Here is a 26,812-nt window from a genome sequence, read left to right as displayed (position 1 = left end):
TGTCCCTCTGGACCCATTTTAGAAGCAAAATGTCAGTGATTAAAGAAGATACTTGCTCTCCGAGAAGGTCATTGTTGACACTTTATTTTATGGGCACCATGGGCCCACTTGGGTCTTGTAGGTTGCATCAATTCATTTATTTATGTTTGTTGAACCTTTTACTAGTACGTACTGGGGATATGCTAGTGACTACAAAAGACAGGGGTTTGTTCTTGTGAAGCTTAATTCTACCAGGAGACATAGGTATTAAATAACGAATTATACCAGTAGTGACACAGCTGTAATGGAAATGAGTACTATGGAATCCCACAAGTATTGGGAAAGCCTGTGTCAGGGGCTATGACTTGCAGGGGTTATAGAGCAGGGAACATTTTTCTGATGAAGTAATGTTCAAGCAGAAAGTTGAAGGATGAACAAAGATTTAGGTGCAGTATCTGTATGAGCAGGGAATGCGCCAGGTGAGAAGACCAAGAACAAAGGAAGTGATGGTCTCTTTGAGGGCTGAACAAAGGCTGCTGTGGTGGGAGGGGAGAGACCAGCAGGATAACGGAAGTGAGCATGCAGAAAGAAGGTCACACCAGACTTTCTAGCTGATGTCAAGGACTGCCAGGACTTTGGAGAGCTGTCAGAATCTTTTATGCATTTGCCTGGAATATGGAGAGCACACAGGAGGGACATAAGCATCCCTGCTGAGATGTCTAAAGAGATTGAGTGAGAGATAATGGGATGTAGGATGAGAGATGAGAGTAGTAATAAGGTAGGGAAAGGTTTGGCAATACTTTGAAGGGAGACAGAACACAGCGATAGCAGGAATATAAATGTTGAGGCGTATGGAAATGGGAAAGACAGTATGTCTCACATAGCCCGAAGGATTTAATTTTGAAGATATAGGGTGGGTTGGAAGAAGAGACAAGGTGTTGATTCTTAAGTACATAGCAATGAATGAAAAAGAAGCTGACAATTTGAGACTATAGGAATGTGGGAGAGGTTTGTGGAATCCTGGGAGGAACCAGAGACAGGCAACAGGCAGGACAGGAGTAAGGAAAATGGTATAATCTTATTGTAGTTAAAATGCATTAAAAATAAAACTAAGAGATTAAAACATTTATTCGATTTCTTCTTCCCTCCCTCCCTTGCTCCCTCCCTCCTATCCTCCTTCTCTTCCTCCCTCTTCCTTCCTTCAGGTTCTTTGTAGTCATATGGAAGGAAATTGCCATTCTTTTCTTTTTTTTTCTTTAGACTTAGGATTGGGTTTGCAAAATTTCAATATGTTTTTTAGGTTGTCCTCTGCATTTACTCCCTTCTATCATTATTATTTTGAGGTTTATCTTTTATCCTGTATATCATTTGTTTGCTTCTTTAAAAAGTTCATTTGATTAATATATCATATTTTGATTATATATTCACACATTGATAGGTATTTAGACCTTTTTTCCAATTGGGGCTACATAAAGCACAGCCTTATGTCAGCCCATAATTTTATATCTTGAGTAAATGCACCTAGTAAGGAGGTATTGATGTGTTGCATGATATGTCCACACAGTTAACTTTTATAAATCTAAATATATATAAATATAAGTGCACATATAATTTATAAACATGATTTTGGTTGTATAGTAACTGCCAAATTATTATCAAAAGTAGTTGTGCCCATTTCTATAACCAGCAACGTTTGAGTTTCAGTTGACCCACATCATTGCCCATACTTCAGATAGTCAGTTTGAAACTTCAGCCATAATTGATTATAATTTAATATTTATTTCTCTGAACATCAATGTAGTTGAAAAACTTTCAGTATTCATTTGTTTATATTCTCTTGAATTTTTGTTCAAGTCTTTTCCTCCTTCAAATTAAACTTCAGACTGTTTATGATATTATGTTGTGAGAGCTCTGTAAAAGTTCTGGCTAGCTGGGACTTCTATATCACTCCCCACCCTGCAAGGCTCAGGAAAATACATGGAAGAAAGAGTTTAATAGCAGAGGCAGTGGATGACTACAAGAAAAAAGTGTTTGCCTGACCTAGCAGGGAAGTTACATGTATGAACTCACAGATGTCAGAAATGTGTGACATCATGCATAGAACCTATCCAAGCTGAAGCCAGGCAAAAGCTTACAATGGAGAGATAAAGGTGGGCATAAAGCACCACTCCAGCCAAGGAGCCATTGAAATTTTATAGTTGCTGAAAAAGAAGAGCCAGTTTTCTTTCTTTTTTTTTTTTTATTAACTTGAGTATTTCTTATATACATTTCGAGTGTTATTCCCTTTCCCGGTTTCCGGGCAAACATCCCCCTCCCCCCTCCCCTTCCTTATGGGTGTTCCCCTCCCAACCCTCCCCCCATTGCCGCCCTCCCCCCCACAGTCTAGTTCACTGGGGCTTCAGTCTTAGCAGGACCCAGGGCTTCCCCTTCCACTGGTGCTCTTACTAGGATATTCATTGCTACCTATGAGGTTGGAGCCCAGGGTCAGTCCATGTATAGTCTTTAGGTAGTGGCTTAGTCCCTGGAAGCTCTGGTTGCTTGGCATTGTTGTTCATATGGGGTCTCGAGCCCCTTCAAGCTCTTCCAGTTCTTTCTCTGATTCCTTCAACGGGGGTCCTATTCTCAGTTCAGTGGTTTGCTGCTGGCATTCGCCTCTGTATTTGCTGTATTCTGGCTGTGTCTCTCAGGAGAGATATACATCCGGTTCCTGTCGGCCTGCACTTCTTTGCTTCATCCATCTTGTCTAATTGGGTGGCTGTATATGTATGGGCCACATGTGGGGCAGGCTCCGATGGGTGTTCCTTCAGTCTCTGTTTTAATCTTTGCCTCTCCCTTCCCTGCCAAGGGTATTCTATTTCCTCATTTAAAGAAGGAGTGAAGCATTCACATTTTGATCATCTGTCTTGAGTTTCGTTTGTTCTAGGGATCTAGGGTAATTCAAGCATTTGGGCTAATAGCCACTTATCAATGAGTGCATACCATGTATGTCTTTCTGTGATTGGGTTAGCTCACTCAGGATGATATTTTCCAGTTCCAACCATTTGCCTACGAATTTCATAAAGTCGTTGTTTTTGATAGCTGAGTAATATTCCATTGTGTAGATGTACCACATTTTCTGTATCCATTCCTCTGTTGAAGGGCATCTGGGTTCTTTCCATTTTCTGGCTATTATAAATAAGGCTGCGATGAACATAGTGGAGCACGTGTCTCTTTTATATGTTGAGGCATCTTTTGGGTATATGCCCAAGAGAGGTATAGCTGGATCCTCAGGCAGTTCAATGTCCAATTTTCTGAGGAACCTCCAGACTGATTTCCAGAATGGTTTTACCAGTCTGCAATCCCACCAACAATGGAGGAGTGTTCCTCTTTCTCCACATCCTCGCCAGCATCTGCTGTCACCTGAGTTTTTGATCTTAGCCATTCTCACTGGTGTGAGGTGAAATCTCAGGGTTGTTTTGATTTGCATTTCCCTCATGACTAAAGATGTTGAACATTTCTTTAGGTGTTTCTCAGCCATTCGGCATTCCTCAGCTGTGAATTCTTTGTTTAGCTCTGAACCCCATTTTTTAATAGGGTTATTTGTTTCCCTGCGGTCTAACTTCTTGAGTTCTTTGTATATTTTGGATATAAGGCCTCTATCTGTTGTAGGATTGGTAAAGATCTTTTCCCAATCTGTTGGTTGCCGTTTTGTCCTAACCACAGTGTCCTTTGCCTTACAGAAGCTTTGCAGTTTTATGAGATCCCATTTGTCGATTCTTGATCTTAGAGCATAAGCCATTGGTGTTTTGTTCAGGAAATTTTCTCCAGTGCCCATGTGTTCCAGATGCTTCCCTAGTTTTTCTTCTATTAGTTTGAGTGTGTCTGGTTTGATGTGGAGGTCCTTGATCCACTTGGAATTAAGCTTTGTACAGGGTGATAAGCATGAATCGATCTGCATTCTTCTACATTTGACCTCCAGTTGAACCAGCACCATTTGCTGAAAATGCTATCTTTTTTCCATTGGATGGTTTTGGCTCCTTTGTCAAAAATCAAGTGACCATAGGTGTGTGGGTTCATTTCTGGGTCTTCAATTCTATTCCATTGGTCTATCTGTCTGTCTCTGTACCAATACCATGCAGTTTTTATCACTATTGCTCTGTAATACTGCTTGAGTTCAGGGATAGTGATTCCCCCTGAAGTCCTTTTATTGTTGAGGATAGCTTTAGCTATCCTGGGTTTTTTGTTATTCCAGATGAATTTGCAAATTGTTCTGTCTAACTCTTTGAAGAATTGGATTGGTATTTTGATGGGGATTGCATTGAATCTGTAGATTGCTTTTGGTAAAATGGCCATTTTTACTATATTAATCCTGCCAATCCATGAGCATGGGAGATCTTTCCATCTTCTGAGGTCTTCTTCAATTTCTTTCCTCAGTGTCTTGAAGTTCTTATTGTATAGATCTTTTACTTGCTTGGTTAAAGTCACACCGAGGTACTTTATATTATTTGGGTCTATTATGAAGGGTGTCGTTTCCCTAATTTCTTTCTCAGCTTGTTTCTCTTTTGTATAGAGGAAGGCAACTGATTTATTTGAGTTAATGTTATACCCAGCCACTTTGCTGAAGTTGTTTATCAGCTTTAGTAGTTCTCTAGTGGAACTTTTGGGATCACTTAAATATACTATCATATCATCTGCAAATAGTGATATTTTGACCTCTTCTTTTCCGATCTGTATCCCCTTGATCTCCTTTTGTTGTCTGATTGCTCTGGCTAGAACTTCAAGAACTATATTGAATAAGTAGGGAGAGAATGGGCAGCCTTGTCTAGTCCCTGATTTTAGTGGGATTGCTTCAAGTTTCTCTCCATTTAGTTTAATGTTAGCAACTGGTTTGCTGTATATGGCTTTTACTATGTTTAGGTATGGGCCTTGAATTCCTATTCTTTCCAGGACTTTTATCATGAAGGGGGGTTTAATTTTGTCAAATGCTTTCTCAGCATCTAATGAAATGATCATGTGGTTTTGTTCTTTCAGTTTGTTTATATAATGGATCACGTTGATGGTTTTCCGTATATTAAACCATCCCTGCATGCCTGGGATGAAGCCTACTTGATCATGGTGGATGATTGTTTTGATGTGCTCTTGAATTCGGTTTGCCAGAATTTTATTGAGTATTTTTGCGTCGATATTCATAAGGGAAATTGGTCTGAAGTTCTCTTTCTTTGTTGTGTCTTTGTGTGGTTTAGGTATAAGAATAATTGTGGCTTTGTAGAAGGTATTTGGTAGTAATCCATCTGTTTCAATTTTGTGGAATAGTTTGGATAATATTGGTATGAGGTCTTCTATGAAGGTTTGATAGAATTCTGCACTAAACCCGTCTGGACCTGGGCTCTTTTTGGTTGGGAGACCTTTAATGACTGCTTCTATTTCCTTAGGAGTTATGGGGTTGTTTAACTGGTTTATCTGTTCCTGATTTGACTTCGGTACCTGGTATCTGTCTAGGAAATTGTCCATTTCCTGTAGATTTTCAAGTTTTGTTGAATATAGGTTTTTATAGTAAGATCTGATGATTTTTTGAATTTCCTCTGAATCTGTAGTTATGTCTCCCTTTTCATTTCTGATTTTGTTAATTTGGATGCACTCTCTGTGTCCTCTCGTTAGTCTGGCTAAGGGTTTATCTATCTTGTTGATTTTCTCAAAGAACCAACTTTTGGTTCTGTTGATTCTTTCTATGGTCCTTTTTGTTTCTACTTGGTTGATTTCTGCTCTGAGTTTGATTATTTCCTGCCTTCTACTCCTCCTGGGTGTATTTGCTTCTTTTTGTTCTAGAGCTTTTAGGTGTGCTGTCAAGCTGCTGACACATGCTCTTTCCTGTTTCTTTCTGCAGGCACTCAGCGCTATGAGTTTTCCTCTTAGCACAGCTTTCATTGTGTCCCATAAGTTTGGGTATGTTGTACCTTCATTTTCATTAAATTCTAAAAAGTTTTTAATTTCTTTCTTTATTTCTTCCTTGACTAGGTTATCATTGAGTAGAGCATTGTTCATTTTCCACGTATATGTGGGCATTCTTCCCTTATTGTTATTGAAGACCAGTTTTAGGCCGTGGTGGTCCGATAGCATGCATGGGATTATTTCTATCTTTCTGTACCTGTTGAGGCCTGTTTTTTGACCAATTATATGGTCAATTTTGGAGAAAGTACCATGAGGAGCTGAGAAGAAGGTATATCCTTTTGCTTTAGGATAGAATGTTTTATAAATATCCGTTAAGTCCATTTGGCTCATGACTTCTCTTAGTCTGTCTACATCTCTGTTTAATTTCTGTTTCCATGATCTGTCCATTGATGAGAGTGGGGTGTTGAAATCTCCCATTATTATTGTGTGAGGTGCAATGTGTGTTTTGAGCTTTAGTAAGGTTGCTTTTATGTATGTAGGTGCCCTTGTATTTGGGGCATAGATATTTAGGATTGAGAGTTCATCTTGGTGGATTTTTCCTTTGATGAATATGAAGTGTCCTTCCTTATCTTTTTTGATGACTTTTAGTTGAAAATTGATTTTATTTGATATTAGAATGGCTACTCCAGCTTGCTTCTTCTGACCATTTGCTTGGAAAGTTGTTTTCCAGCCTTTCACTCTGAGGTAGTGTCTGTCTTTGTCTCTGAGGTGTGTTTCCTGTAGGCAGCAGAATGCAGGGTCCTTGTTGCGTATCCAGTTTGTTAATCTATTTCTTTTTATTGGGGAGTTGAGGCCATTGATGTTGAGAGATATTAAGGAATAGTGATCATTGCTTCCCGTTATATTCATATTTGGATGTGAGGTTATGTTTGTGTGCTTTCATTCTCTTTGTTTTGTTGCCAAGACGATTAGTTTCTTGCTTCTTCTAGGGTATAGCTTGCCTCCTTATGTTGGGCTTTACCATTTATTATCCTTTGTAGTGCTGGATTTGTAGAAAGATATTGTGTAAATTTGGTTTTGTCATGGAATATCTTGGTTTCTCCATCTATGTTAATTGAGAGTTTTGCAGGATACAGTAACCTGGGCTGGCATTTGTGTTCTCTTAGGATCTGTATGATATCAGTCTAGGATCTTCTGGCCTTCATAGTTTCTGGCGAGAAGTCTGGTGTGATTCTGATAGGTCTGACTTTATATGTTACTTGACCTTTTTCCCTTACTGCTTTTAATATTCTTTCTTTATTTTGTGCGTTTGGTGTTTTGACAATTATGTGACGGGAGGTGTTTCTTTTCTGGTCCAATCTATTTGGAGTTCTGTAGGCTTCTTGTATGCCTATGGGTATCTCTTTTTTTAGGTTAGGGAAGTTTTCTTCTATGATTTTGTTGAAGATATTTACTGGTCCTTTGAGTTGGGAGTCTTCACTCTCTTCTATACCTATTATCCTTAGGTTTGATCTTCTCATTGAGTCCTGGATTTCCTGTATATTTTGGACCAGTAGCTTTTTCCGCTTTACATTATCTTTGACAGTTGAGTCAATGATTTCTATGGAATCTTCTGCTCCTGAGATTCTCTCTTCCATCTCTTGTATTCTGTTGGTAAAGCTTGTATCTACAGCTCCTTGTCTCTTCTTTTGGTTTTCTATATCCAGGGTTGTTTCCATGTGTTCTTTCTTGATTGCTTCTATTTCCATTTTTAATTCCTTCAACTGTTTGATTGTGTTTTCCTGGAATTCTTTCAGGGATTTTTGTGACTCCTCTCTATGGGCTTCTACTTGTTTATTTATGATTTCCTGGAATTCTTTCAGGGATTTTTGTGACTCCTCTCTATGGGCTTCTACTTGTTTAATTATGTTTTCCTGGAATACTTTCAGGCATTTTTGTGATTCCTCTCTGTAGGCTTCTACTTGTTCTCTAAGGGAGTTCTTCATGTCTTTCTTGAAGTCCTCCAGCATCATGATCAAATATGATTTTGAAACTAGATCTTGCTTTTCTGGTGTGTTTGGATATTCCATGTTTGTTTTGGTGGGAGAATTGGGCTCCGATGATGCCATGTAGTCTTGGTTTCTGTTGCTTGGGTTCCTGTGCTTGCCTCTGGCCATCAGATTATCTCTAGTGTTACTTTGTTCTGCTATTTCTGACAGTGGCTAGACTGTCCTATAAGCCTGTGTGTCAGGAGTGCTGTAGACCTGTTTTCCTCTCTTTCAGTCAGTTATGGGGACAGAGTGTTCTGCTTTTGGGTGTGTAGTTTTTCCTCTCTACAGGTCTTCAGCTGTTCCTGTGGGCCTGTGCCTTGAGTTTACCAGGCAGGTCACTTGCAGCAGAAAAGTTGGTCTTACCTGTGGTCCTGAGGCTCAAGTTCACTCGCGGGGTGCTGCCCTCGGGCTCTCTGTGGCGGCAGCAACCAGGAAGATATGCGCCGCCCTTTCTGGGAGCTTCAGTGCATTAGGGTTCCAGATGGCCTTTGGTGTTTTCCTCTGGTGTCCGAGATGTATGTGCAGAGAGCAGTCTCTTCTGGTTTCCCAGGCTTGTCTGCCTCTCTGAAGTTTTAGCTCTCCCTCCCACGGGATTTGGGTGCAGAGAACTGTTTATCCGGTCTGTTTCCTTCAGGTTCTGGTGGTGTCTCAGGCAGGGGTCCTGCCGCTCCTGGGCCCTCCCCCACGGGAGCCCAGAGGCCTTATACAGTTTCCTCTTGGGCCAGGGATGTGGGCAGGGGTGGGCAGTGTTGGTGGTCTCTTCCGCTCTGCAGCCTCAGGAGTGCCCACCTGACCAGGCGGTTGGGTCTCTCTCTCACGGGGTCTGGGAGCAGAGAGCTGCTGTGGGCCGGGATCCGCGGGTGTGGGACTTCCGGTAAACACAGAACGTGCCCGTTCCTAGAGGAATTCTGCCTCCGTGTGTCCCGAGCTCACCAGGCAGCTTTCTTGCAGCAGAAAATTTGGTCTTACCTGTGGTCCCGAGGCTCAAGTTCGCTCGTGGCGTGCTGCCCACGGGCTCTCTGCAGCGGCAGCAACCAGCCAGTTTTCTTTCTTTAAGGGTGCGAGCTTTAGTAGATCCACACAATCCAGGATGGGGTCCATACTTTCGAGTATCTGGGAAACAATTTGAATCAATGGGTTAACAACAACAACCGCTACCACTACCACCACCAACACCACAACAAAAAGAACAGGAAGTTCAATTGGTGTGGAGGGGTGGATCCAGTGATTGGGGGAAGGGAAAGTGAAGATGATCAAAATACATTATATGAAATTCTGAACAAATTAATTCCAGATAAAATTCTTCTGCAAGATAAGCAGCCATGCTTACCTCAGAGTTTATGAATGGGGCTTTTTGAAAAACAGAGGTTTTACAATTATTTATTGTTATTATTTTTAGTTAGCTGTGCTTCTTTTATACTATGTAAATAATTTTGTTTAGTTTTGTAAAGATATTCTTCTACGTTCCTGTTTTTATAGTTTTGTCATTAATATTGGTTCACTATTCATTTTGAACCACTTTTTAATGAATTGTGTGATCATCAAAGTACATAGTTTTCCCATATGAATATTTAATTATTCTAAAACTACTTATAGAGATCATTTTCTTTAAAAAAAAAAAGCCTAGAGCTGCTATCCACAGGGGGACCGCCATTCTCCCCTAACCTCTCTGTCTACCTTCCTCAGACCTGTGGATCCTGAACCATAGGAAGAGCAGTCTAGCACAGCTGTCCTCTGAGAGGCTTAGCAGTCGACTCAGACAGATGCAGACACCCACAGCTAAACAGTGGGTAGAGCTTGGGGACTCTAATGGAAGAATAGCAGGAAGTGTAGCTCCTCACTCCCAAGGGATAGGAACGCTACAGGAAGACCAACAGAATCAACTAATCTGGAACCTAGAGGCTCTCAGAGACTGAACCACCAACCACAGAATATACACAGGCTGGACCTAGGCCTCTCTGCACATATGTAACAGATGTGCATGCAGCTTGACTTTCATTTGAGTCTAGAACAACTGGAGCAGGCCTATCCCAAAAGCTGTTGCCTGTGTCGGGGATATGTTCTTCTAGCTGGACTGCCTTGTCTGGCTTCAGTGGGATAGAATATGCCTAGCCTCACAGACTTGATGTGCCACGGTGGGGGTCTACCTATGGGATCCCTTTCTGCTCAGCAGAGAAGAGGAAGGAGGTGGGAGAAGGATTGTGGTAGAGGGTTATCAATGGGGGGGGGGGAAGTGAGCTGGATATAAAGTGAATAAGTAAACTACTACTACTACTATTGCTATTACTACTACTACTGCTGCTACTACTACTACTACTGCTACTACTACTACTGCAAAAAGTCTAGAGAAACAATTAAACAATTAGCTTTATTTCCTATGTGTCTTTTATCTGCATTCAATTCTTCTTTATCAGCTAATATTACTCTTTAACATTCTACTTTCTGCATATTATTTATGTACATATTTGTTTACAAATATACATATACATGTGCACATAGTAATTATGTACAAGAACCCACATATGAGGAAGAATTGTGATTTTTCTTCATATTGCTTACTATACATATATAATACATAACCTTGCTTAATAATATACATAATTAGTCTTTCCATTTTCTTGCAAATTTTGAGAATATATTTTTCTTTACAGCTAAATAGTATTGCATTTCATACATGGACAAGATTTTCATTATCTAGTCATCTTTTGATGAGTACTTAGACTACTTCCGTTTGCTTGCTACAGAGAATAGAGCAGCCATAGACATGCGGTGCAAATACCTTGATAGGGTGTGATGTTTTATGCCCAATAGTAAAATAGCTGGGTCTTATTATAGTTACATTTTTAACCTTATGAGGAACCTCCAAGCTAATTCCCATAAAGACAGTATTAATTTACACTTGCACTAGCCATGAATATGAGATCCTTCTTCTCAATATCCTCTCCAATATTTGCTTTTAGATTTATTAATGACACTTACTCTGATGAAGGTGAGGTGCTCCTTCAAATTACTTTTAGTTTACGTTTTCCTAATGGCTAGAGACTTTGAACACTTAAAATAGTTATTAACCATTTCTTCTTAGTTCATTAGCTTTTTAGCTGATTGGAGGTTCTATTTCCTTGGTGTCCAATTACTGCAGTTCTTCATAAATTCTGGATACTCACCCCTTGTAACACAGTTGATAAAGATCTCCCATTCTCAGTCGTGAGCTCTGCTGATAGTTCCTTTGTTTTATGAAGATTTTAATTGTAATGAAGTCCCATCTGTTGACAGGGCTGGCTCCTGTGCTGTGTAAGTATAGAAGAATGTATAGAAGGATCTTTTATATGTTTTGGATTTGAAGTTTCAGTGTTTCAGGCTTTAAATTAACATCTTCGACCTATTTTGAATTGATTTTTGTACAAGGTAAAAGATTTGAATCTAATTTCACTTTACTGCAGGTGGATATTCAGTTTTGCCAGAACATTTGGTGAATAGGCTATCCTTTCCCTCAATATACGTTTTTGCCTCATCTGTAAAATTTTAGGTGGACATAGCATTGTTGGTTTATTTTCAGGTCCTCTCCTGTTCCATTGGTCTATCTGTCAGTTTTATGTCAGTATTAGGCTGACTTTATCACTCTAGCTCTGCAGTATAAGAAATTAGGAATGTATCCCACTCATGACAGCTAAAGAAATTTCAAAGCTAAAGAATATTCCTAACCAAAGATAAGAGAGACCTTTATGATGAAAATTTTGAGATATTGAAAACTGAAATCAAAGTAGATACTAGATGATAGAATGACCTTGACTGTTCTGGATTAGCAGAATTGAAATTGTGAAAAGAGCCAACTATTGAAGTTAACCTACAAATTTAATATGATACCTATAAAATTTTGTTGTCATATTTCTTTCAAATGTCTATAAAATTATAATTATTTTTATGGGGCCACAAAAGGCCATATACAGGCAAAGCAATCCTAAGGAATAAGAACATAGCTGGAGGAATCACAATACCTGAATTCAAATAGAGTACAAAGCAATAGTGACCAAGCAGCCTGGAGTTCTTTCCTTCTGAATTGTCTCAGCACATTTATAGGAAATTTACTCTTTTGTATTGAGTTCTGTGCACAGTATTATATCAATACTTCATTTTCTTGTTCTCCTCACTATAGTTTCTAGTGAGTGTTAAAATAACGTGAGTTATTCAAGTTGGTTCTTAGTTTAATTCAGCTACTGTAATCCCTTTCTTTTGCATCTAAACATTAGCATTCAGAATGCTAACATCTGAATTCTAAGAAAACCTTAGAATTGTGGTGTGATTACACTGAACCATTACATGAATTTAGGAGTAATTGGTATTCCCGGTAAAATTGAGTCTTTAGATCAATGGGTATATCTCTTTATTAACTTATGTTTTTTTTTTTAAATTCTGAGCCATGTTTTATAGTTTTATATGTGCACTCAGCTTAGAGTTCTGTCTATGAAGAGACACAATGACTAAGGCAATTCTTATAAAAGAAAGCATTTAATTGAGGGATTCCTTAAAGTTTCAGAGGAGTGATCCATGGCCATCATGGCAGGAAACATTGTGGTAGGAAGTCAGGCATGGGACTTGAACAGTAACAGAGAGCTTTACATCTTTATCCACAAGTGGGAGGCAGAGAGAGAATGAGAGCTCACAAGAGAGACTTCGAATGCATATGTGCATATGTATGTGTGTGAGTGTGTGTGAGTGTGTGTGTGTGTGTGTGTGTGAGAGAGAGAGAGAGAGAGAGAGAGAGAGAGAGGGAGAGAGAGAGAGAGAGGGAGGGAGGGAGAGAGAGAGAGAGAGAGAGAGAGAGACTGGGTCTGGTGTGGGCTTTTAAAATCTCAATCTCACCTCCAGTGATACACCTCCTTCAATAAGGCCACACCTCCTAATCCTTCTAGTCTGCCTCAAAAATCTTTACTCCCTGGTTACTAAGTAACCATGTTTTGTATATATTTCTATATATCAATCTATAAATAGTTACTGATGATACTAACAGTAGTCTTTTTGAAAATAACACTCAAATAATGTAGTCTGTTCATAGTATATAGAAATTTAATTTGTCTTTTATCATAACTTTATATCCTGTGACATGACTAAGTTTACCTATTCACTTTAGTAAATTTGTATACATTTTTTAGAATTTTTTACATAGATAATTATGTCATTCTTAGGTCTTTTTTTTTCAGTTTCTGTGCAAATTAGGTATCAGTTTTCAATCAGTCTGTTCATCTGACCTCCATCCATCCATTTACCTGCCTACTTCTCTACCTGTCTATATACTTATTGTTTGTTTGCTCTCCTTCCACTGATTACACAGTCTAGCACACTGATGAGCAGGAGCCGCGAGAGATATCCTTGTTTCATACAGACTCTCAAGAGAAATGCGTTTGTTCATTCAACAGTCGGCCTAATCTTGGATGTATTTTTGTAAGTGTTGTTTCTTTGTTGAGGAGGTTTCTGTATGGTCCTACGATGCCAGTAATATATTTACTTAACCACTGAGTATTATAGCTTTTCAAATGACTTTTTAGGTAAACTAAAATGATTACACAGTTTTGTATGAGTTATGTTGTATGATGAATCGACGATCTTGGCCATTGTTCATTATCTCTTTGCATTTTTTGGCAATTCTCATTAATATTAAGAGGGTGGGTCCCTGATTCATTTCCTTTTATTCCACTATGGCTGGAAGCACACATCTATATATTTGGCTTTATTCATTTTAAATTTTAAAATGGAATTGTAAAATCCGTCTGGAGGTTGATTATCTAGTTGGTGTTTAGATTTGAATTTTAGAGTAGGTTGAGGAGATGAACTGTGGAATTACATTCTAAAGCGTTATAGTCAAGTACATAAACACGGTTGGATATTATCATGTAAGAATGAATGGATGTGGTGAACGTTGAGCATGGGGTCAGCCCTAAGGAAATTCACTTTTAATCACTAGGCACAGAAAGATGAGTCAGAAGAAATGGCAGGAAAGAATATAGAGAGATGTAGGAAAAGGCCAGGAGAATGTGTTGTAGAGAAGCTAATGTCAGAATTTTAATGTTGCCAGCTCAGGTGAAATTAAAATTGAGAATGGGTCATTGCTTTTTGCAACATGAAAAGGTTTGACGACCTTGCCCAGAGCAGTTTAACTATACATCGAAACGGATGCCAGCTTTAATGTGGTGGACAGCATGAGACACAGGACGGTGAAGAAAGTACATTTCGCTAAGTTTGGAAAATTTGGCTGTAAAGGGGAGAGAAATGAAGGTAGCAGGAGATCTGGAATTGGGTGAGGGCTTAAATAATGGCCATCTCTTCTTTAAGGCGATTTTCCTTTTAAATCAGGAGGTTCATGGATTTATAGAGATTCCAGTGGAGGACCCAGTTGAGAGAAGGAGGTTAATAAGTTGAGAAGTGACAATCACGGCTGCCTAACTCAAAAGGTCTGCGGTGTATGCACTTCAGAGCTCAAGTTGGGGCTTGATGTCAAGGCGCCAAAAGTGATATTTCTTCGTACAAATGAAGGAAGGAAAGGAGAAAACGTGCTTAGGAAGTTAGCTTTGCAGGTTTGATGGTAGGAAACTGAGAGTACCATTTAACTGACAGCTGTTTCTTCCAGAAAAAAGGTTTGAAAAACATTTCCCTATATCAAAATGTCTGAAGTTTTTGCACCATTTCTTAGTATTTAATATCAAACTGTCAACCAGATAATTCTGTAACCTGGTTGGTTGTGAAGGGACTTAGTAGTCCTGGTTGGTGATATTGTCCATATTGATGATGTTTGACCCAAGACTACTCTCATCTGCGCACTTGCAGACAAAGAAATCTTACAATGGTGGCCCTGAAGCAAGGGTAGGAGGCCCAGATGTGAGTGTGGGTTGGGTGTGGGTTGGGTGTGGATGAGCAGGCTCCTTCATCCATGTCATCTCCTGCCAATAGGAATGGGAAGCTAAGCCCTTCCTCCCTGTTTCTGGTACTGTCCTCATTCAAGTAGCTTTCTCCAGCCCCAGCTGATTTTCTAATCCTGTGCCTTTCCACTCCTCTTGACCACTCACCTAGGGTCTTGACATGACTTTTCTTTTCTTTGTCTGTCATGCTGGGAAATCAAATCCAAGGCCATATTAAAAAGAATGCTCTACCATGGACCTACATCCTCAGTCCTTATATTGCTTGTTGAAAATGGTTTTTTAATCAACTCTTTCAGTTTTCCTATTTCCTCAAGGACTTTTTCTCCTGTATTTTAAAATTTACTTCAAATTCCACTGATAGACTTTCAGTTTACAAAAGGTGGGGGAGGGGGGACTTCTGTATTTTTAGAACTCCTAATCTTAATTTAAGGGAAACGGTTCCCTTTGTGTATTTAGGTGGTGGAAAGTATATGGGTGGATGTGTTCACCAGTGCCTGTGGAGGACAGAGGACAGCTCTGGGTATTGGACTTTTCCACCATGTTTGGGACAGAATTTTTTTTTTATTCTTTCTCTGCATGCTAGGATAGTTGTTTTGTGAACTTCCAGCAGTCGTCCTGTCTCTGGTTTCCCTCTCCATAGGACTGTTGTGGAATCACCAATATTTATGTTACTGTGCCAGCATATAAATGGGTTCTGGGGATCAAACTCAGATTACCGGGTTGTCACGGCAAGCATGTTAACCACTGAGCCATCTCCCCAGCCCTGGATTATAGTCTTAAATACCCTCTTAAGCTGCTTATATTTTCCTCAATTTTATTCCCTAAACTTAAGGATGAATGAATAAGTAAATAAGTAAATAAATGGCTTCTAAAAATTCTCATGTTGTCATGGGCAAGGGATAGTATTCCTTCTACTTATTCCATAATTTTAAAATTTGGCAGTGAAATAGTTTAAGGATAGAAATACATGAAAAGTATTTTAGCTTTGTTTTTGTTGTCTTTAAAAATAGAGTACCCAATGATATTTACATATAGTCTCTGACAAAGCATTATGAAGGCATTTACATATTTAGATTATTTACAGAATTAGAGAGAATTGAAAAGACAATAAATGTCTTCATATATCTAAGTTATAGCCTATGAAAAAGGAGTTAGTTACTCATAAAGGAGAAAAGTATATTTCCACTTAAGCGTCAAAAAATATGGAATGCTTTTGAGAGGCAGTTTTGCTGGGTAAATGATAGACGTCAAAAGCAGGAACCCTGTATTGCTTACTCTCATTAGCAGGCAGTTAATCAACAATGTATATTTACGGTAGACTGCATACAAAGAACTTTCTAGAATGGTCTAATGAATCATAGTATACTCAAGAATGGCTCTCCTTTCTGATGGGGAACATAAGGAATTGCTTTGCTCTTTGAAATTCAAGTGTTAGGAACTTTTTAAACATCAACTAACTAATGCTGAGCTACACTTACCAAGGCATGGAGAAATATAATATATAATGCTACTTTGAGGACCCAGTGTTTAGCAGTCAACACTGTAGACGTGTACAGAGATGCATCTTTGGTGGTCTATTGAAAGGAGGAGGGCTCCCATTCCTTCCATGGGCCTCCTGTGGTGTTTCCGGGTTTTAGGGATGCTGACAGAGCCAAGAGAAGCTCCCATCATGTCCTGGTAAGTGGTGGAGCACCGTCCCGTTTCTAGCTCTTCCTCCTTCTCAACTCCAGAGTTTAGATCCCTAGTCTCTGTGGGTCAAGGCTTCTGATCAAATCAGCTAATCCTCCAAGTATGTTGGCTTGGCTCCTTGTAAAGCAGGCACCAAAAATCGAAACATCTTCCTTGGCTCACCCAAAGCAGCAAAACCAGGCAGGAGTGAACATCGCACTCTTACTGGTGTCAAGGTGCCACTCAGTCATCTGGCTTTGTCGAAATTTTATTTTTCAAAACCACTTTATTTTCAGACAAGTATAAAATATATTTGAAAGCATCTAACCATCTTACCAGTTTGAATGACATTCAGTAGTCTATTGATTTGCCCTGAGACTAAGAGTAAACAAAATGGCAGAATCTGATTTAAAATTTGAACAAGATGATCTTAAAAATAAACTTTGGAAGAAAGATATTTCTGAAATAATTTTCTAGTGATCAGGACATGCTCACCTTAGGGGAAGTGAATAAAGTCAAAGAAGGTTTCTTTTTACATTCTTGTGATGACTCCAGACAGATTGATCAAAATAATCCTTGCATTGAATATATTTAAGTCCCTTTGAGTATGATATTGGATAATAATAAAACCATATCATCATCATCATCGTCATCATTGTCGTCATCGTTGTCGTCGTCGTCATCATCATCATTATCATCATCATCATCATCATTATGATTCAACAATGCCTTTCCAACTTGCTGGTGCACAAGAGGAACCACCTGGAGCTCTCATTAAAGTACAAATTTCCATTCACTGGGTCTGGGGTGGGATCTGAGGTTCTCCATTTCTAACCAGCTTCTAGATGATGCTGGTGCTGATACTGAGAGTTTGGTGACAACACTGAACTGACTACCTAGGAAATTAAGCCAGTGCTACCCTTACTGCATTCTCCAAACTGGCAAACTGACCTTACATGGTGTAAATATATCTGTCATTCCAAAACATGAGTTTAAATTTTAAAAGATTATTATTCCCAGTGGCTAGCTCAAAGTCATAGTTTGTATAGAATAGCATCAGAGGACAACATTCGGCCCTGTTGCATAATTAGAAATCATCATATGTTCAATATAAATATGTTGCACTTACCTGAATAATCAGGGTAGTTGGGAATCAATGACTCGGCCCCCAGCACTTCAGTTAACTTCTATTCCACTCGGGGGCACGTGTGACAAGTCTCAATGTGTTGTTCTGAGGCTGCTGTTGGATACTCAAAGATGCTATCTTGAGTAGGACATGAGACTGGGAGTCAGGTAGAGATTTAGACTGGGTATAACAGAGAGTGTGTGAAGTAGAAAGAGAAACATAACACAGCACCCGTGTGGCAGGAGAATGACCAATCAAGGAGTCAGAGTTTAAGAGAAAATGTAAAGTGAGTTTTCCTGCAAGTCAAGTAGGAAAGTGGGGTGGACAGCAAATGTTTAACAGACACTTTGTTGACCTGAAAACTAAAATCAAACAAATAGAAAACAGACAGAACTGTGCTCACAAGGAGTGAACAGCTCAGTCCATGTTCTTTTATGTTTGTTTCTGTTGAAAGCTGTCTGCATTTCTTTGAATGCCCTTATATCTTCTACCTTTAGCTGCCTTTTGCCTTTGTTCCTATTTCCTGTTGTGTTTTGACTTGCTTACTAGCCTTTATATATCATATGAAGTGTTGTTGGTAATAGGTTTTAAAATATATTTCTTTCTTATTTGAAAATACCTGAGTTTTTGAAGAGTGAAAATTTGATGTGTTGACCTGGATGATTGCTGCCCAATCTGCCCAGCCTGTCTCTGGCCATTTTCCTGGAACTGCAGCTATTTCAACAGATACATATTAGCATATGCTTTTCATTCTGGTGTTGTATTAGCTACTTTTCTCATCAAATACAGTGGAAGAGACATGCACTGGCAGAGTCATGCAGTGGGAGAGCCATGCCTTGGCAAATGCATGCAGTGGTAGCCTCTTCATATCATTACCTCAGACTGAGAAGTATAGAGCTCAGCCCTGCTGACATGTGTCTTCCAGGTAGACAGGCATCTCCTCAAATAATCCCACCATCTGGGTAGCAAGTGCTCAAAAACTGAACCCATGGCAGATATTCCAGAGTCAAAGTACAATAGCTTGTGACATCTAAGCTGTGGCCTGTGTCGCTGAAGCAGTTGGATATGTGACCAGAAATGGGAACAGAGAAGTCTGATTGCTTCTTCAGGACCTTGAGCACTCATGGATTGCAGCTAACTAGGAGCGAACAGTGGCCTTTAAATCTGTGAGAGGGGACTTAGTGGAGAGTAGACTCTTTACGGGGATGATTCTGGAGCCATATTGCCTAGGCTCTTTATGATTTTCAAATTTATCTTGGAAAAAATTATTCCTATCTCAGGTTTTTTCATGGACATGCTGGAGACCGAACACTTAGCATATAGTTCTTTTTCCAAATCTTAATAAATGAATGTTGACAAGAGTAGCATATACCCACTCTCTTATACTCATGTACCATACACACTTCATTGGCTGGGTGTACAGGCAGAATATGATACATGAAGGAGTTTATAAAGAACATTAAGAGATTTAGATGAACATAGAGGGCAAATAAGTTCACTTTGGGGATGTTTAATGCACTGCTCTTTAGATAGTATTGATGTTTGTCAGGAGAACATATCCTTGGGGGCACTCTCCTGCATTTGGGAGAATAATGGAATCTGGGTCACATGGGTTCTTTTATCTTCTTTCCCCCTCACATGGTGATTGCCATTTATGAAGTGCACTATTCATTCTTTGGAGATGGAGCTAAGCTTTCTTTCCTATGTAAACGGAACTCTAATTAAGACCTTTAACCTCACAAGGTCCTTCTAACAGCTGAGTTCACCACTTGGGTATCATTAAAGGCTTGAAAATCCCCACTGGCGTTAGGTGTTTAGAATCAGTACCTGAATGACAGCTGGGAGACAGATAATGATTTGAAGACCAGAATATTGGTGAATGTGGATAATCACTGAAAATCAGAGAGTCTGTCAATCAGGAAACTGATTTACATAGACAAATGTCCGTTTCACCATTTTTCTCTTATTTGCAGAATTCAAATCATGGATTATTGAGTGGCAAAATGCCAGTCTAAATGGAATATTTGCCAGCTTAGGGTTTATTGACTTCAATTTGTTGGTTATAATTACTAACTTTTTATGTGTGGTGCTGACATGCTTGGGGGAAAAATTGAACCACAGTGGTGATTGCACAGCACGGAAATCAGCAGAAGAGGAAAATTAAATGCTAGGTGATCGTTTGAAGTCAGCAGTGATGGGAGTGAGTGGGTGGGTGAGTTAAATTTTTAAGTGATTTAGCAAACGATGCTAAGAAAGTGCCACCACATCATTTTGGGTTTTCTATTATAACAAATTGTAATTGATCATCTTTTGGTACTCATGTAAGAAAAACCACTTTACAAAAAGTTTTCACTGCCCTAAGCAACTCATACCAAAAAAAAAATTCCCCTACCATTTGTTGGAAAGAATACTCCGAAATAGACTTCATTTTTAAATCCCAAGTTGCTTGAAAATTTTGTCAAGAGGCATCAAAGAAATTCCTTTTACTCCAGAATACAGTGGAATCAGCAGTAATAGTTAGACATAATGAAATCAGGAATGACATTTTCTGTGTCTCCCCGGGATGGTAGGTCATAGTGTGAAGTTTTCAGAGGAGGATGGATCCATTTTTTCCCCTTTCTGTCTTCTGAGCAAATGTATATTATCTTGTTAAAAAAAGATGACAGATTATCTTCCTGAGTTAGTTCTAACCTGCTGCTCATGTATATTAAAATCCAGTTCAAGCCTCTTCTGCCTGAGGTGGATAAAGACCATGCTTTCTTCAATTTCTTTTTATTTTTCTAAGGAAGCAAATATTAGAGTTTGTAAGTAACGTAAGTTCTTTCAAGGGGTGGACTGGTCTTGGAGTTGTTCCTTTTTTGTGTGTCTAGTTTCTGCTGGATATTTTTGTTGGCTTACACTGTTTCTTTCTGTTCACACATTTATTCATTCCTTACTCATACAAACCTTAGAATTTAGAGACATGTGTATTACTGCTGATAATTTTATACTTATTCTTTTCAGAATTATCATATAAGAATCCAAATTAGGTATAGTGCTTGTAAATATATTAGTAAGGAGGTTATAGTTAACACTTATATATTATATATTTCAAAATCTTAGAAGAGAAAAAATTGGAATGCCTTCCCTGCAAGAAATAATGACATTCAAGGTGATGGGTATGCCAATAACCAGGATTTTAACATTCTATAATATTTATCCATACGTAATGTGTATAAAATCACACCATAGCCATAAAGGTATACAAGTATTGTGTGTCAATCAAAAATAAAATTGAAACTAAAGGAAACAAAACATTTAAGAAGCAGGGCATTTGGCAATTTTGGTTTAAATATGGTTTAGCCTCTGGCAAATTTTCTAAAATTAACTAACTGTCCGTTGACCAGGTCTCCCCTTCTATTATTTGTGTGTTTATACATCTGCAAGATAGCTGAATACGAAGTCACCCTGGTTAGGAGAGTCTAGTCTATGCTCACTCTCTCTCTCTCTTGTTTTTCATATATTAGCTTAACGTTACCACATCGGGGTAGCACACCTAGTCCCCAGAGCATGGAAGAAACCCTGGGATACTCAGCGGCACTTATTGGATCATATTTACTTAATGCCTGTCTTTGGAGGTAGAAGAACAACTTCCACTTGTTCCTTTAGATGGAAGGACCACTTGGTTTTTTTTTACTGCTTCATTTCTAGGGCCCTTCACAGTGCCTGGGCCTATTGTGAACAGACTTGTTGGATAGATTACTAAAAGACAAAAAGTAGCCGTTCAAGAGACATGAAATTTACTTTAACAACTGCCCAAAAGAAGGGCTTGGGGCAGCTGATTTGGGGGAAAGTCTTCTTTTTCAGTGGTATCAGTGACTGCAGAAACATAACTGAGAATGGGGGATACTGAAGGCTTTGGTAACACCCCTGTCCCACCCCCGAAAAAGAAAAGTTCAGACAGGAGGCAATTGAAGAGAGTTCTGAAAAACTGTGATAAAGATGCTGAAGTATGGCTTTTCACAGTTGATGACCTCTGGTCAAGGGGCAAGTGAGGAAGAATTCAGTTATCTTGAAGGGTCTGGCTCCTGGGGATTTTGACCATGGTACAGTGAATATAAGGGCATCATAAATTGGGCTTGGTTCTCTCTCTCTCTCTCTCTCTCTCTCTCTCTCTCTCTCTCTCTTCCTTTTTCGTTAGTGCTGGAGGATTCAAGGGTGGGAGGATGGCCCTTTGAGGAACAAGAAGCAAGTCTGACCATGTGATTAGGGTGCATCGTATCAAGTTCCGAAGCAATTAATAAAAAGAAAAAGAAGGACATAATTAACCTTTTAAATTTGTGTGTAATATTGAATTTTTACAGATAATAATTTTCTAGATGTCACAGGAAAGTGGCTTGTGGAGAAATCACCAAAGAAAAATTGATGATCAGGAGATTTAAATGAGACAAAGTATAAAGTTATTTTTAACAGAGGTGTCTCTACATTAAATAGTAAAGGTTTAATCCTACTTGTTAAAACATTGAGATGAACATGTACGTAGAATACTTAGGCTTAAAAGTCTCCACACTGCTGGAGACTTGATAGATTATAGCTGCACCTTCCCTTAGGAGCTCTTATGCTTTCTCATTGTAAAATGTAATTAGCAGATGTAAAAAAACATTATTAATCATATAGGGCATAATTGTGGTTGTTTATATGTAAGTTCTTTCCTGTTCATGGATTGCTTGGTTTTCCATTTTAAATAGGCAGATTAGAAAGAAAATGCTCTCTAGCTTCCAGATGGTTCTGTAAGGGAACCAGCAGGAGGCATATGTGGGAGGAGTCAGGATGCAAGTTCTTTAAGAATATGTCAATTGTTGACTGTGGGACCCCCAAGGAGTCATTGTTTTTCTCAATATACTTACCTTCTGCATCCTGTCTACATCTGTAACTGGTCCTTCTTCAGGCCAGTAGAGCTCATATGTGGCAGTGACCATGCCCTAGGTCCCAAAGCATTATGGCTTCCTATTCTGCTCTCTCCACACGGCTGCTACCTTGAAAAATTCCTGTATTTAGAAGAGATGTTTAAATTTCAGTGTACCCTTTGCTTTCTTTCTTTTTCCAACTCACAGCTGAAAAAAATAGGAGAGAAAATGTGATTTTCTTACATTTCAACAGACCAGCCAATATATTATTAGAACCACAAGTAACTACAAGTGGAATCAAATCTCCACTTTCTGGGGCACATAGAGACCAGACCATGTTCTTTGTGTTTTGAAGAAGGTGTGCTACCTATGATATGATACTTTTCCACCTTTGCTGTTAAGTTTCAAGTTCACGCTCAGTCATAAGCCATCTTTGAATTATTTATTCGGCAGTGAGAATGGATTGGCCTTGTCTGGCCCTCTCTAGTTGGTTTTGTTAGCAGTTAGTTGTGAAGAGGATACTCTAGTGAGGGGTGTAGGCTGCTTTTTGGTCCATAATGAATTAAACTTATGACCCTAAACTTACAAATGTTGGACTGTATTTGCTTGTGTTAACAACTACAGGCTCTTGTGGTGCGGTGCGGTGCGGTGCGGTGCGGTGTGGTGCGGTGGGGTGTGGTGTGGTGCGGTGTGGTGTGGTGTGGATAAGGATATCAAGCTTAGCCTGAGTGAGCTGATGTAGGGAAAGGAATAAAAATGCAGTGCAGAGTAAAATGAAATCTCTCTAGCTGTCTCTGACCCTCACAGTTTCCCATTTCAGTAGGCTTCCTTGCTTTCTTTTCCTAATCTCTATCATGCATCAAAATGCAGTGAAGAATCCTCCTCAAAGTCAAGTATGGGAACTCAATTGAGCAGAAAGACAGGCATGAATATTTCAATTTGACATTGACCTGTGAGCTGGAAGCTTAAGCACTTCCCACACATAGAGGACATTCTTGTCGAGCAGCTTTTGATTTGGGAAAGGGATCATAATTTTGAATGCAAAATTGGGGCACTTGTCATTCTTCGTTTTTTCGTGACTGTTTGGGTTTGCTTTTTTGCTTTTCCCCTTCTCTTTATGTGATTTTCATGAAGCTGAGAGGAGCATGAAAGCTCAAGGCAATGTTGGGAGAAGGGGACCAGTGCTGGACATTGACTCCTAGTCCTGACTCCTCACTCTCATCTAATTTCTGATTATATACTCGTGTCTTGCCACAAGCACAAGTAGATTTAATACTACAGAGCACCAGTGTCTGAAAAGACAAAGTTAATGGCCACGACAGTCAGCATGCCTTTTCTGGTCCTGGGTTTTGCAGAAGCAGCAAATCCATCCTAAGCCGGTGGCAGGAAGCAATCGTTGTGAGGGCCACTGTTGCTAAGGCCACCATTGCTGAAGAAGTGCTCAGGCAAGGGCTACCTCCTGGGGGAAGAGTGGAGTTTCAAGCTGATCCATCTCTGGGGAAAACCAATGATGTTATTACACAACACAAAGAAGCCCTCACTGACCTGCCCCACCAAATATAGCAGTCAATAAATGAATAAAGTTGTTTTTAGACAGGTTTTCTTTTACACCCAAGAATCAACAGCAGAGATGCATGTGATTCAAGTTCTGTCTGTGCCTATGTTCATCAGATATTTGTGAGTTTCTTTGTAGGAATGCGAACTTACTACCCATCCTAGGACTTCTCTTGTGGTGTACTTTAGGTGCCTTTATTACTAGCTTGTCAGGATTGGGTCTTACCTTCCGTGAAGTTGTGGATAAATCCTAAGTATAGAGAGCAGGCATGACTCATGTCAATCTGAACAGATGAGGCAAGTTTCAAGATTACAACATTTTGATGTATTAACAGTGAAAAAATCATAACAGGCAACAGAAATGACACCCATTTGGAACTAGCAAGAGCACTGTGAGTCTCAGTTACTCACAATTTCACTCCTCATTGATGCAAGCAGACCCAGTAAAGGTAGTAGGGAGAGACAGTTTATGGGAGGCCTAAGCAGCTTTAACTCTGTCTTGAGTAATCAGTCTACAGGAAACAGTAAACTAGAAGAGGCTTTTGATTGGAAATGTAATTTTTATTCCATGACAGATTGAAGTCCGTGGGCTTCTAAAGTGTTCCCCAAGATGCCCTTGGAGCTATGATGACCATTTCTAGCATCCCAAAGAGTTGACTGATAAGTGAATACTTCCCTGCCTTGGACCCGCTCACGACCCAATTGTAATGCCCTTAGTTGAATTGAATTGGATTCTATCACTTCTGCTTGCTAAAACAGATGATCTCGTGCTGATCAGTAACTGTAGCTGCTGAGTAGATCTTTGATTAACAAATAATATGAAAATTGGCAACTTTCTACTGAAATAGCATTGTAGAAAGATCCCTCAATATTGGTACACATGGAGGAAAGTGATGCTTGATCCTTGGTGTTTTCTTTTCTCCATCTAATATTTTTTGACATTTTACTATGCATTAGAAACTCATACAACACCTGTAAACAACCCAGAGAATGATGCCCCTTTAGAGTATCTGTTAGTAAGGGTGACAGAATATATACATGCAAGTTGTAATAACAAAGTGAAGGGAAATTTATTGGGTGATGAAAGTAACTGGTGATGGGAAGACACTGAAAATGGAGCGGTCAGAGGGCTTCTGTTTCAGGAAGAAACAACTGAGCAGAGGCTGAAGGATGAGAAAACCCAGTGAGGAAAAGAAAGACACATGGAGTACTATTATGCATGAGCAAAAGGGAACTTCCTGGTCTATGACTTGAAAGAAGGGCTTCATGCTTCCAACATATGAACAAGGGGGAAAGAGGACAGATGTCAGCTCAAAGGACCTTGTAGCAAGAAATGTAGGCTTTATTCTAAGATCAAAGGGAAATGGAAAAGAGTTGAAGGTCTATGAGCAAGATACTACTTTTCTATTTTAAAAAGTTCTTTGGTTGCTGGTCATGTATAGATCTGAAGAGGCCAAGACTGGAAATAGTAAACAGCCATAGTGGTAGGAATGGCGATGTCACAGTGATTTGGCTTAGAGAATGCCTTTTGTTCCACCTTTGCTTGGGTACTGTCTAGGATAACCCATGGAGCTACCACCTTTATGTTTGAAGCACAGAGATAAAAGATGGGTATGCATGCCTGGTCCCTTCAGGGAGATTTTCAGAAGTTCTACTCACCATTGCAAAGAAGACTGGGGTTTGTAGTCCAGATCTCTTGGTCAAGCTCTTAGGGAGATTCCATTTAGCAAAAGTAGAAGAGAGCCAGTAGCCTATTTTATAAACACACACACACACACACACACACACACACACACACACACACACACAAACACACACTATTGAAATCAAAGTTTAGCTTCTTTTAGAGGCTACATGTCAATGTGGAATCCCTTTTTGGAATGTATGAGTCCAAGATTCGCAGAATAGCTAGTTAAATGTAGATCAAGCAATTAGCTTTATTAACAGCTAGGCAAGCACCAAATAGCTCCCCAGACACAGGACTGTCTGTTAAGAACTAGATTGCAGAGAAGCCAGTTTGGGCTTGAGGCCAAAATAATGCCTCCTACTTCTGTATCACATCTCAACCTTGGGATCAACTTTTGCCCTCCTAGCAGATTTGGAGTCCTGTAAGTTCAAACCAGCAGGATGGATTTCTGGCCCCTTTCACACACCTGGTTGCCAGAATTATATAGCAGGGAGGAAGTTTGGCTTCTACACCAGGAAGAGCGGTTCTGCCCACACATAGAAAGGGAGCCTGAGTTGTTTTGATCTAGTCTGAGAATAAAGAGTGTTACGCACTCTTGTCCAACAGTTGTAGACCTCTGACTTCAAGCTTACATTCCTGTCTATTGGGGATGAGGACAATCAGACAATTAGATACACAACCTTTGCTCTGCAACTTCCCAAAAAGCATAGGATTGGAGTTGGGAACTGAAGATAACAGGACAATGGAAGCTGAAGCTTTTTTTAAAAAGGGAGGGTCTCGTAATGAGTCTTGTGAGGTATAATTAATTGCCTCAAATATGCTTTATTTGGGTGATGGGAAGGGCCTTATTTTAAGCATACATTATAGTCTTATGAAACCTCAGCACAAAGAAAATGAAAAATGAAGGAAAGCAAGATGACAGGTGTTTTAAAATATGCAATTTGATGCCTTTAGGAGCTGAAAGAGAGAAAAGGAAAAGTCGGGTGAGGACAACAGTAGAGAGTGTTGAAAGGGAAAGTGAGCAGAAGACCAAGAGGTTAGGGTAGTGCTGACGGTGGAGGATACAGATACCTGTCACACGCCCAGCACCCGTCAGAACATCC

General features: G+C 39.5%; 1 protein-coding gene across 5 annotated transcripts in view; it reads left to right on the top strand.

The window, feature by feature from the left end:
• Positions 1–26,812, top strand: part of Grm8 (glutamate metabotropic receptor 8) — a 925,705-nt gene that overhangs the window by 148,766 nt on the left and 750,127 nt on the right.

This window comes from Rattus norvegicus, chromosome 4 (genome assembly GCF_036323735.1).
Source record: "Rattus norvegicus strain BN/NHsdMcwi chromosome 4, GRCr8, whole genome shotgun sequence".
NCBI classification, from domain to species: Eukaryota; Metazoa; Chordata; class Mammalia; order Rodentia; family Muridae; genus Rattus; species Rattus norvegicus.
Note: the sequence above shows the minus strand (reverse complement) of the source record. Positions and strands in the feature narration are given on the sequence as shown.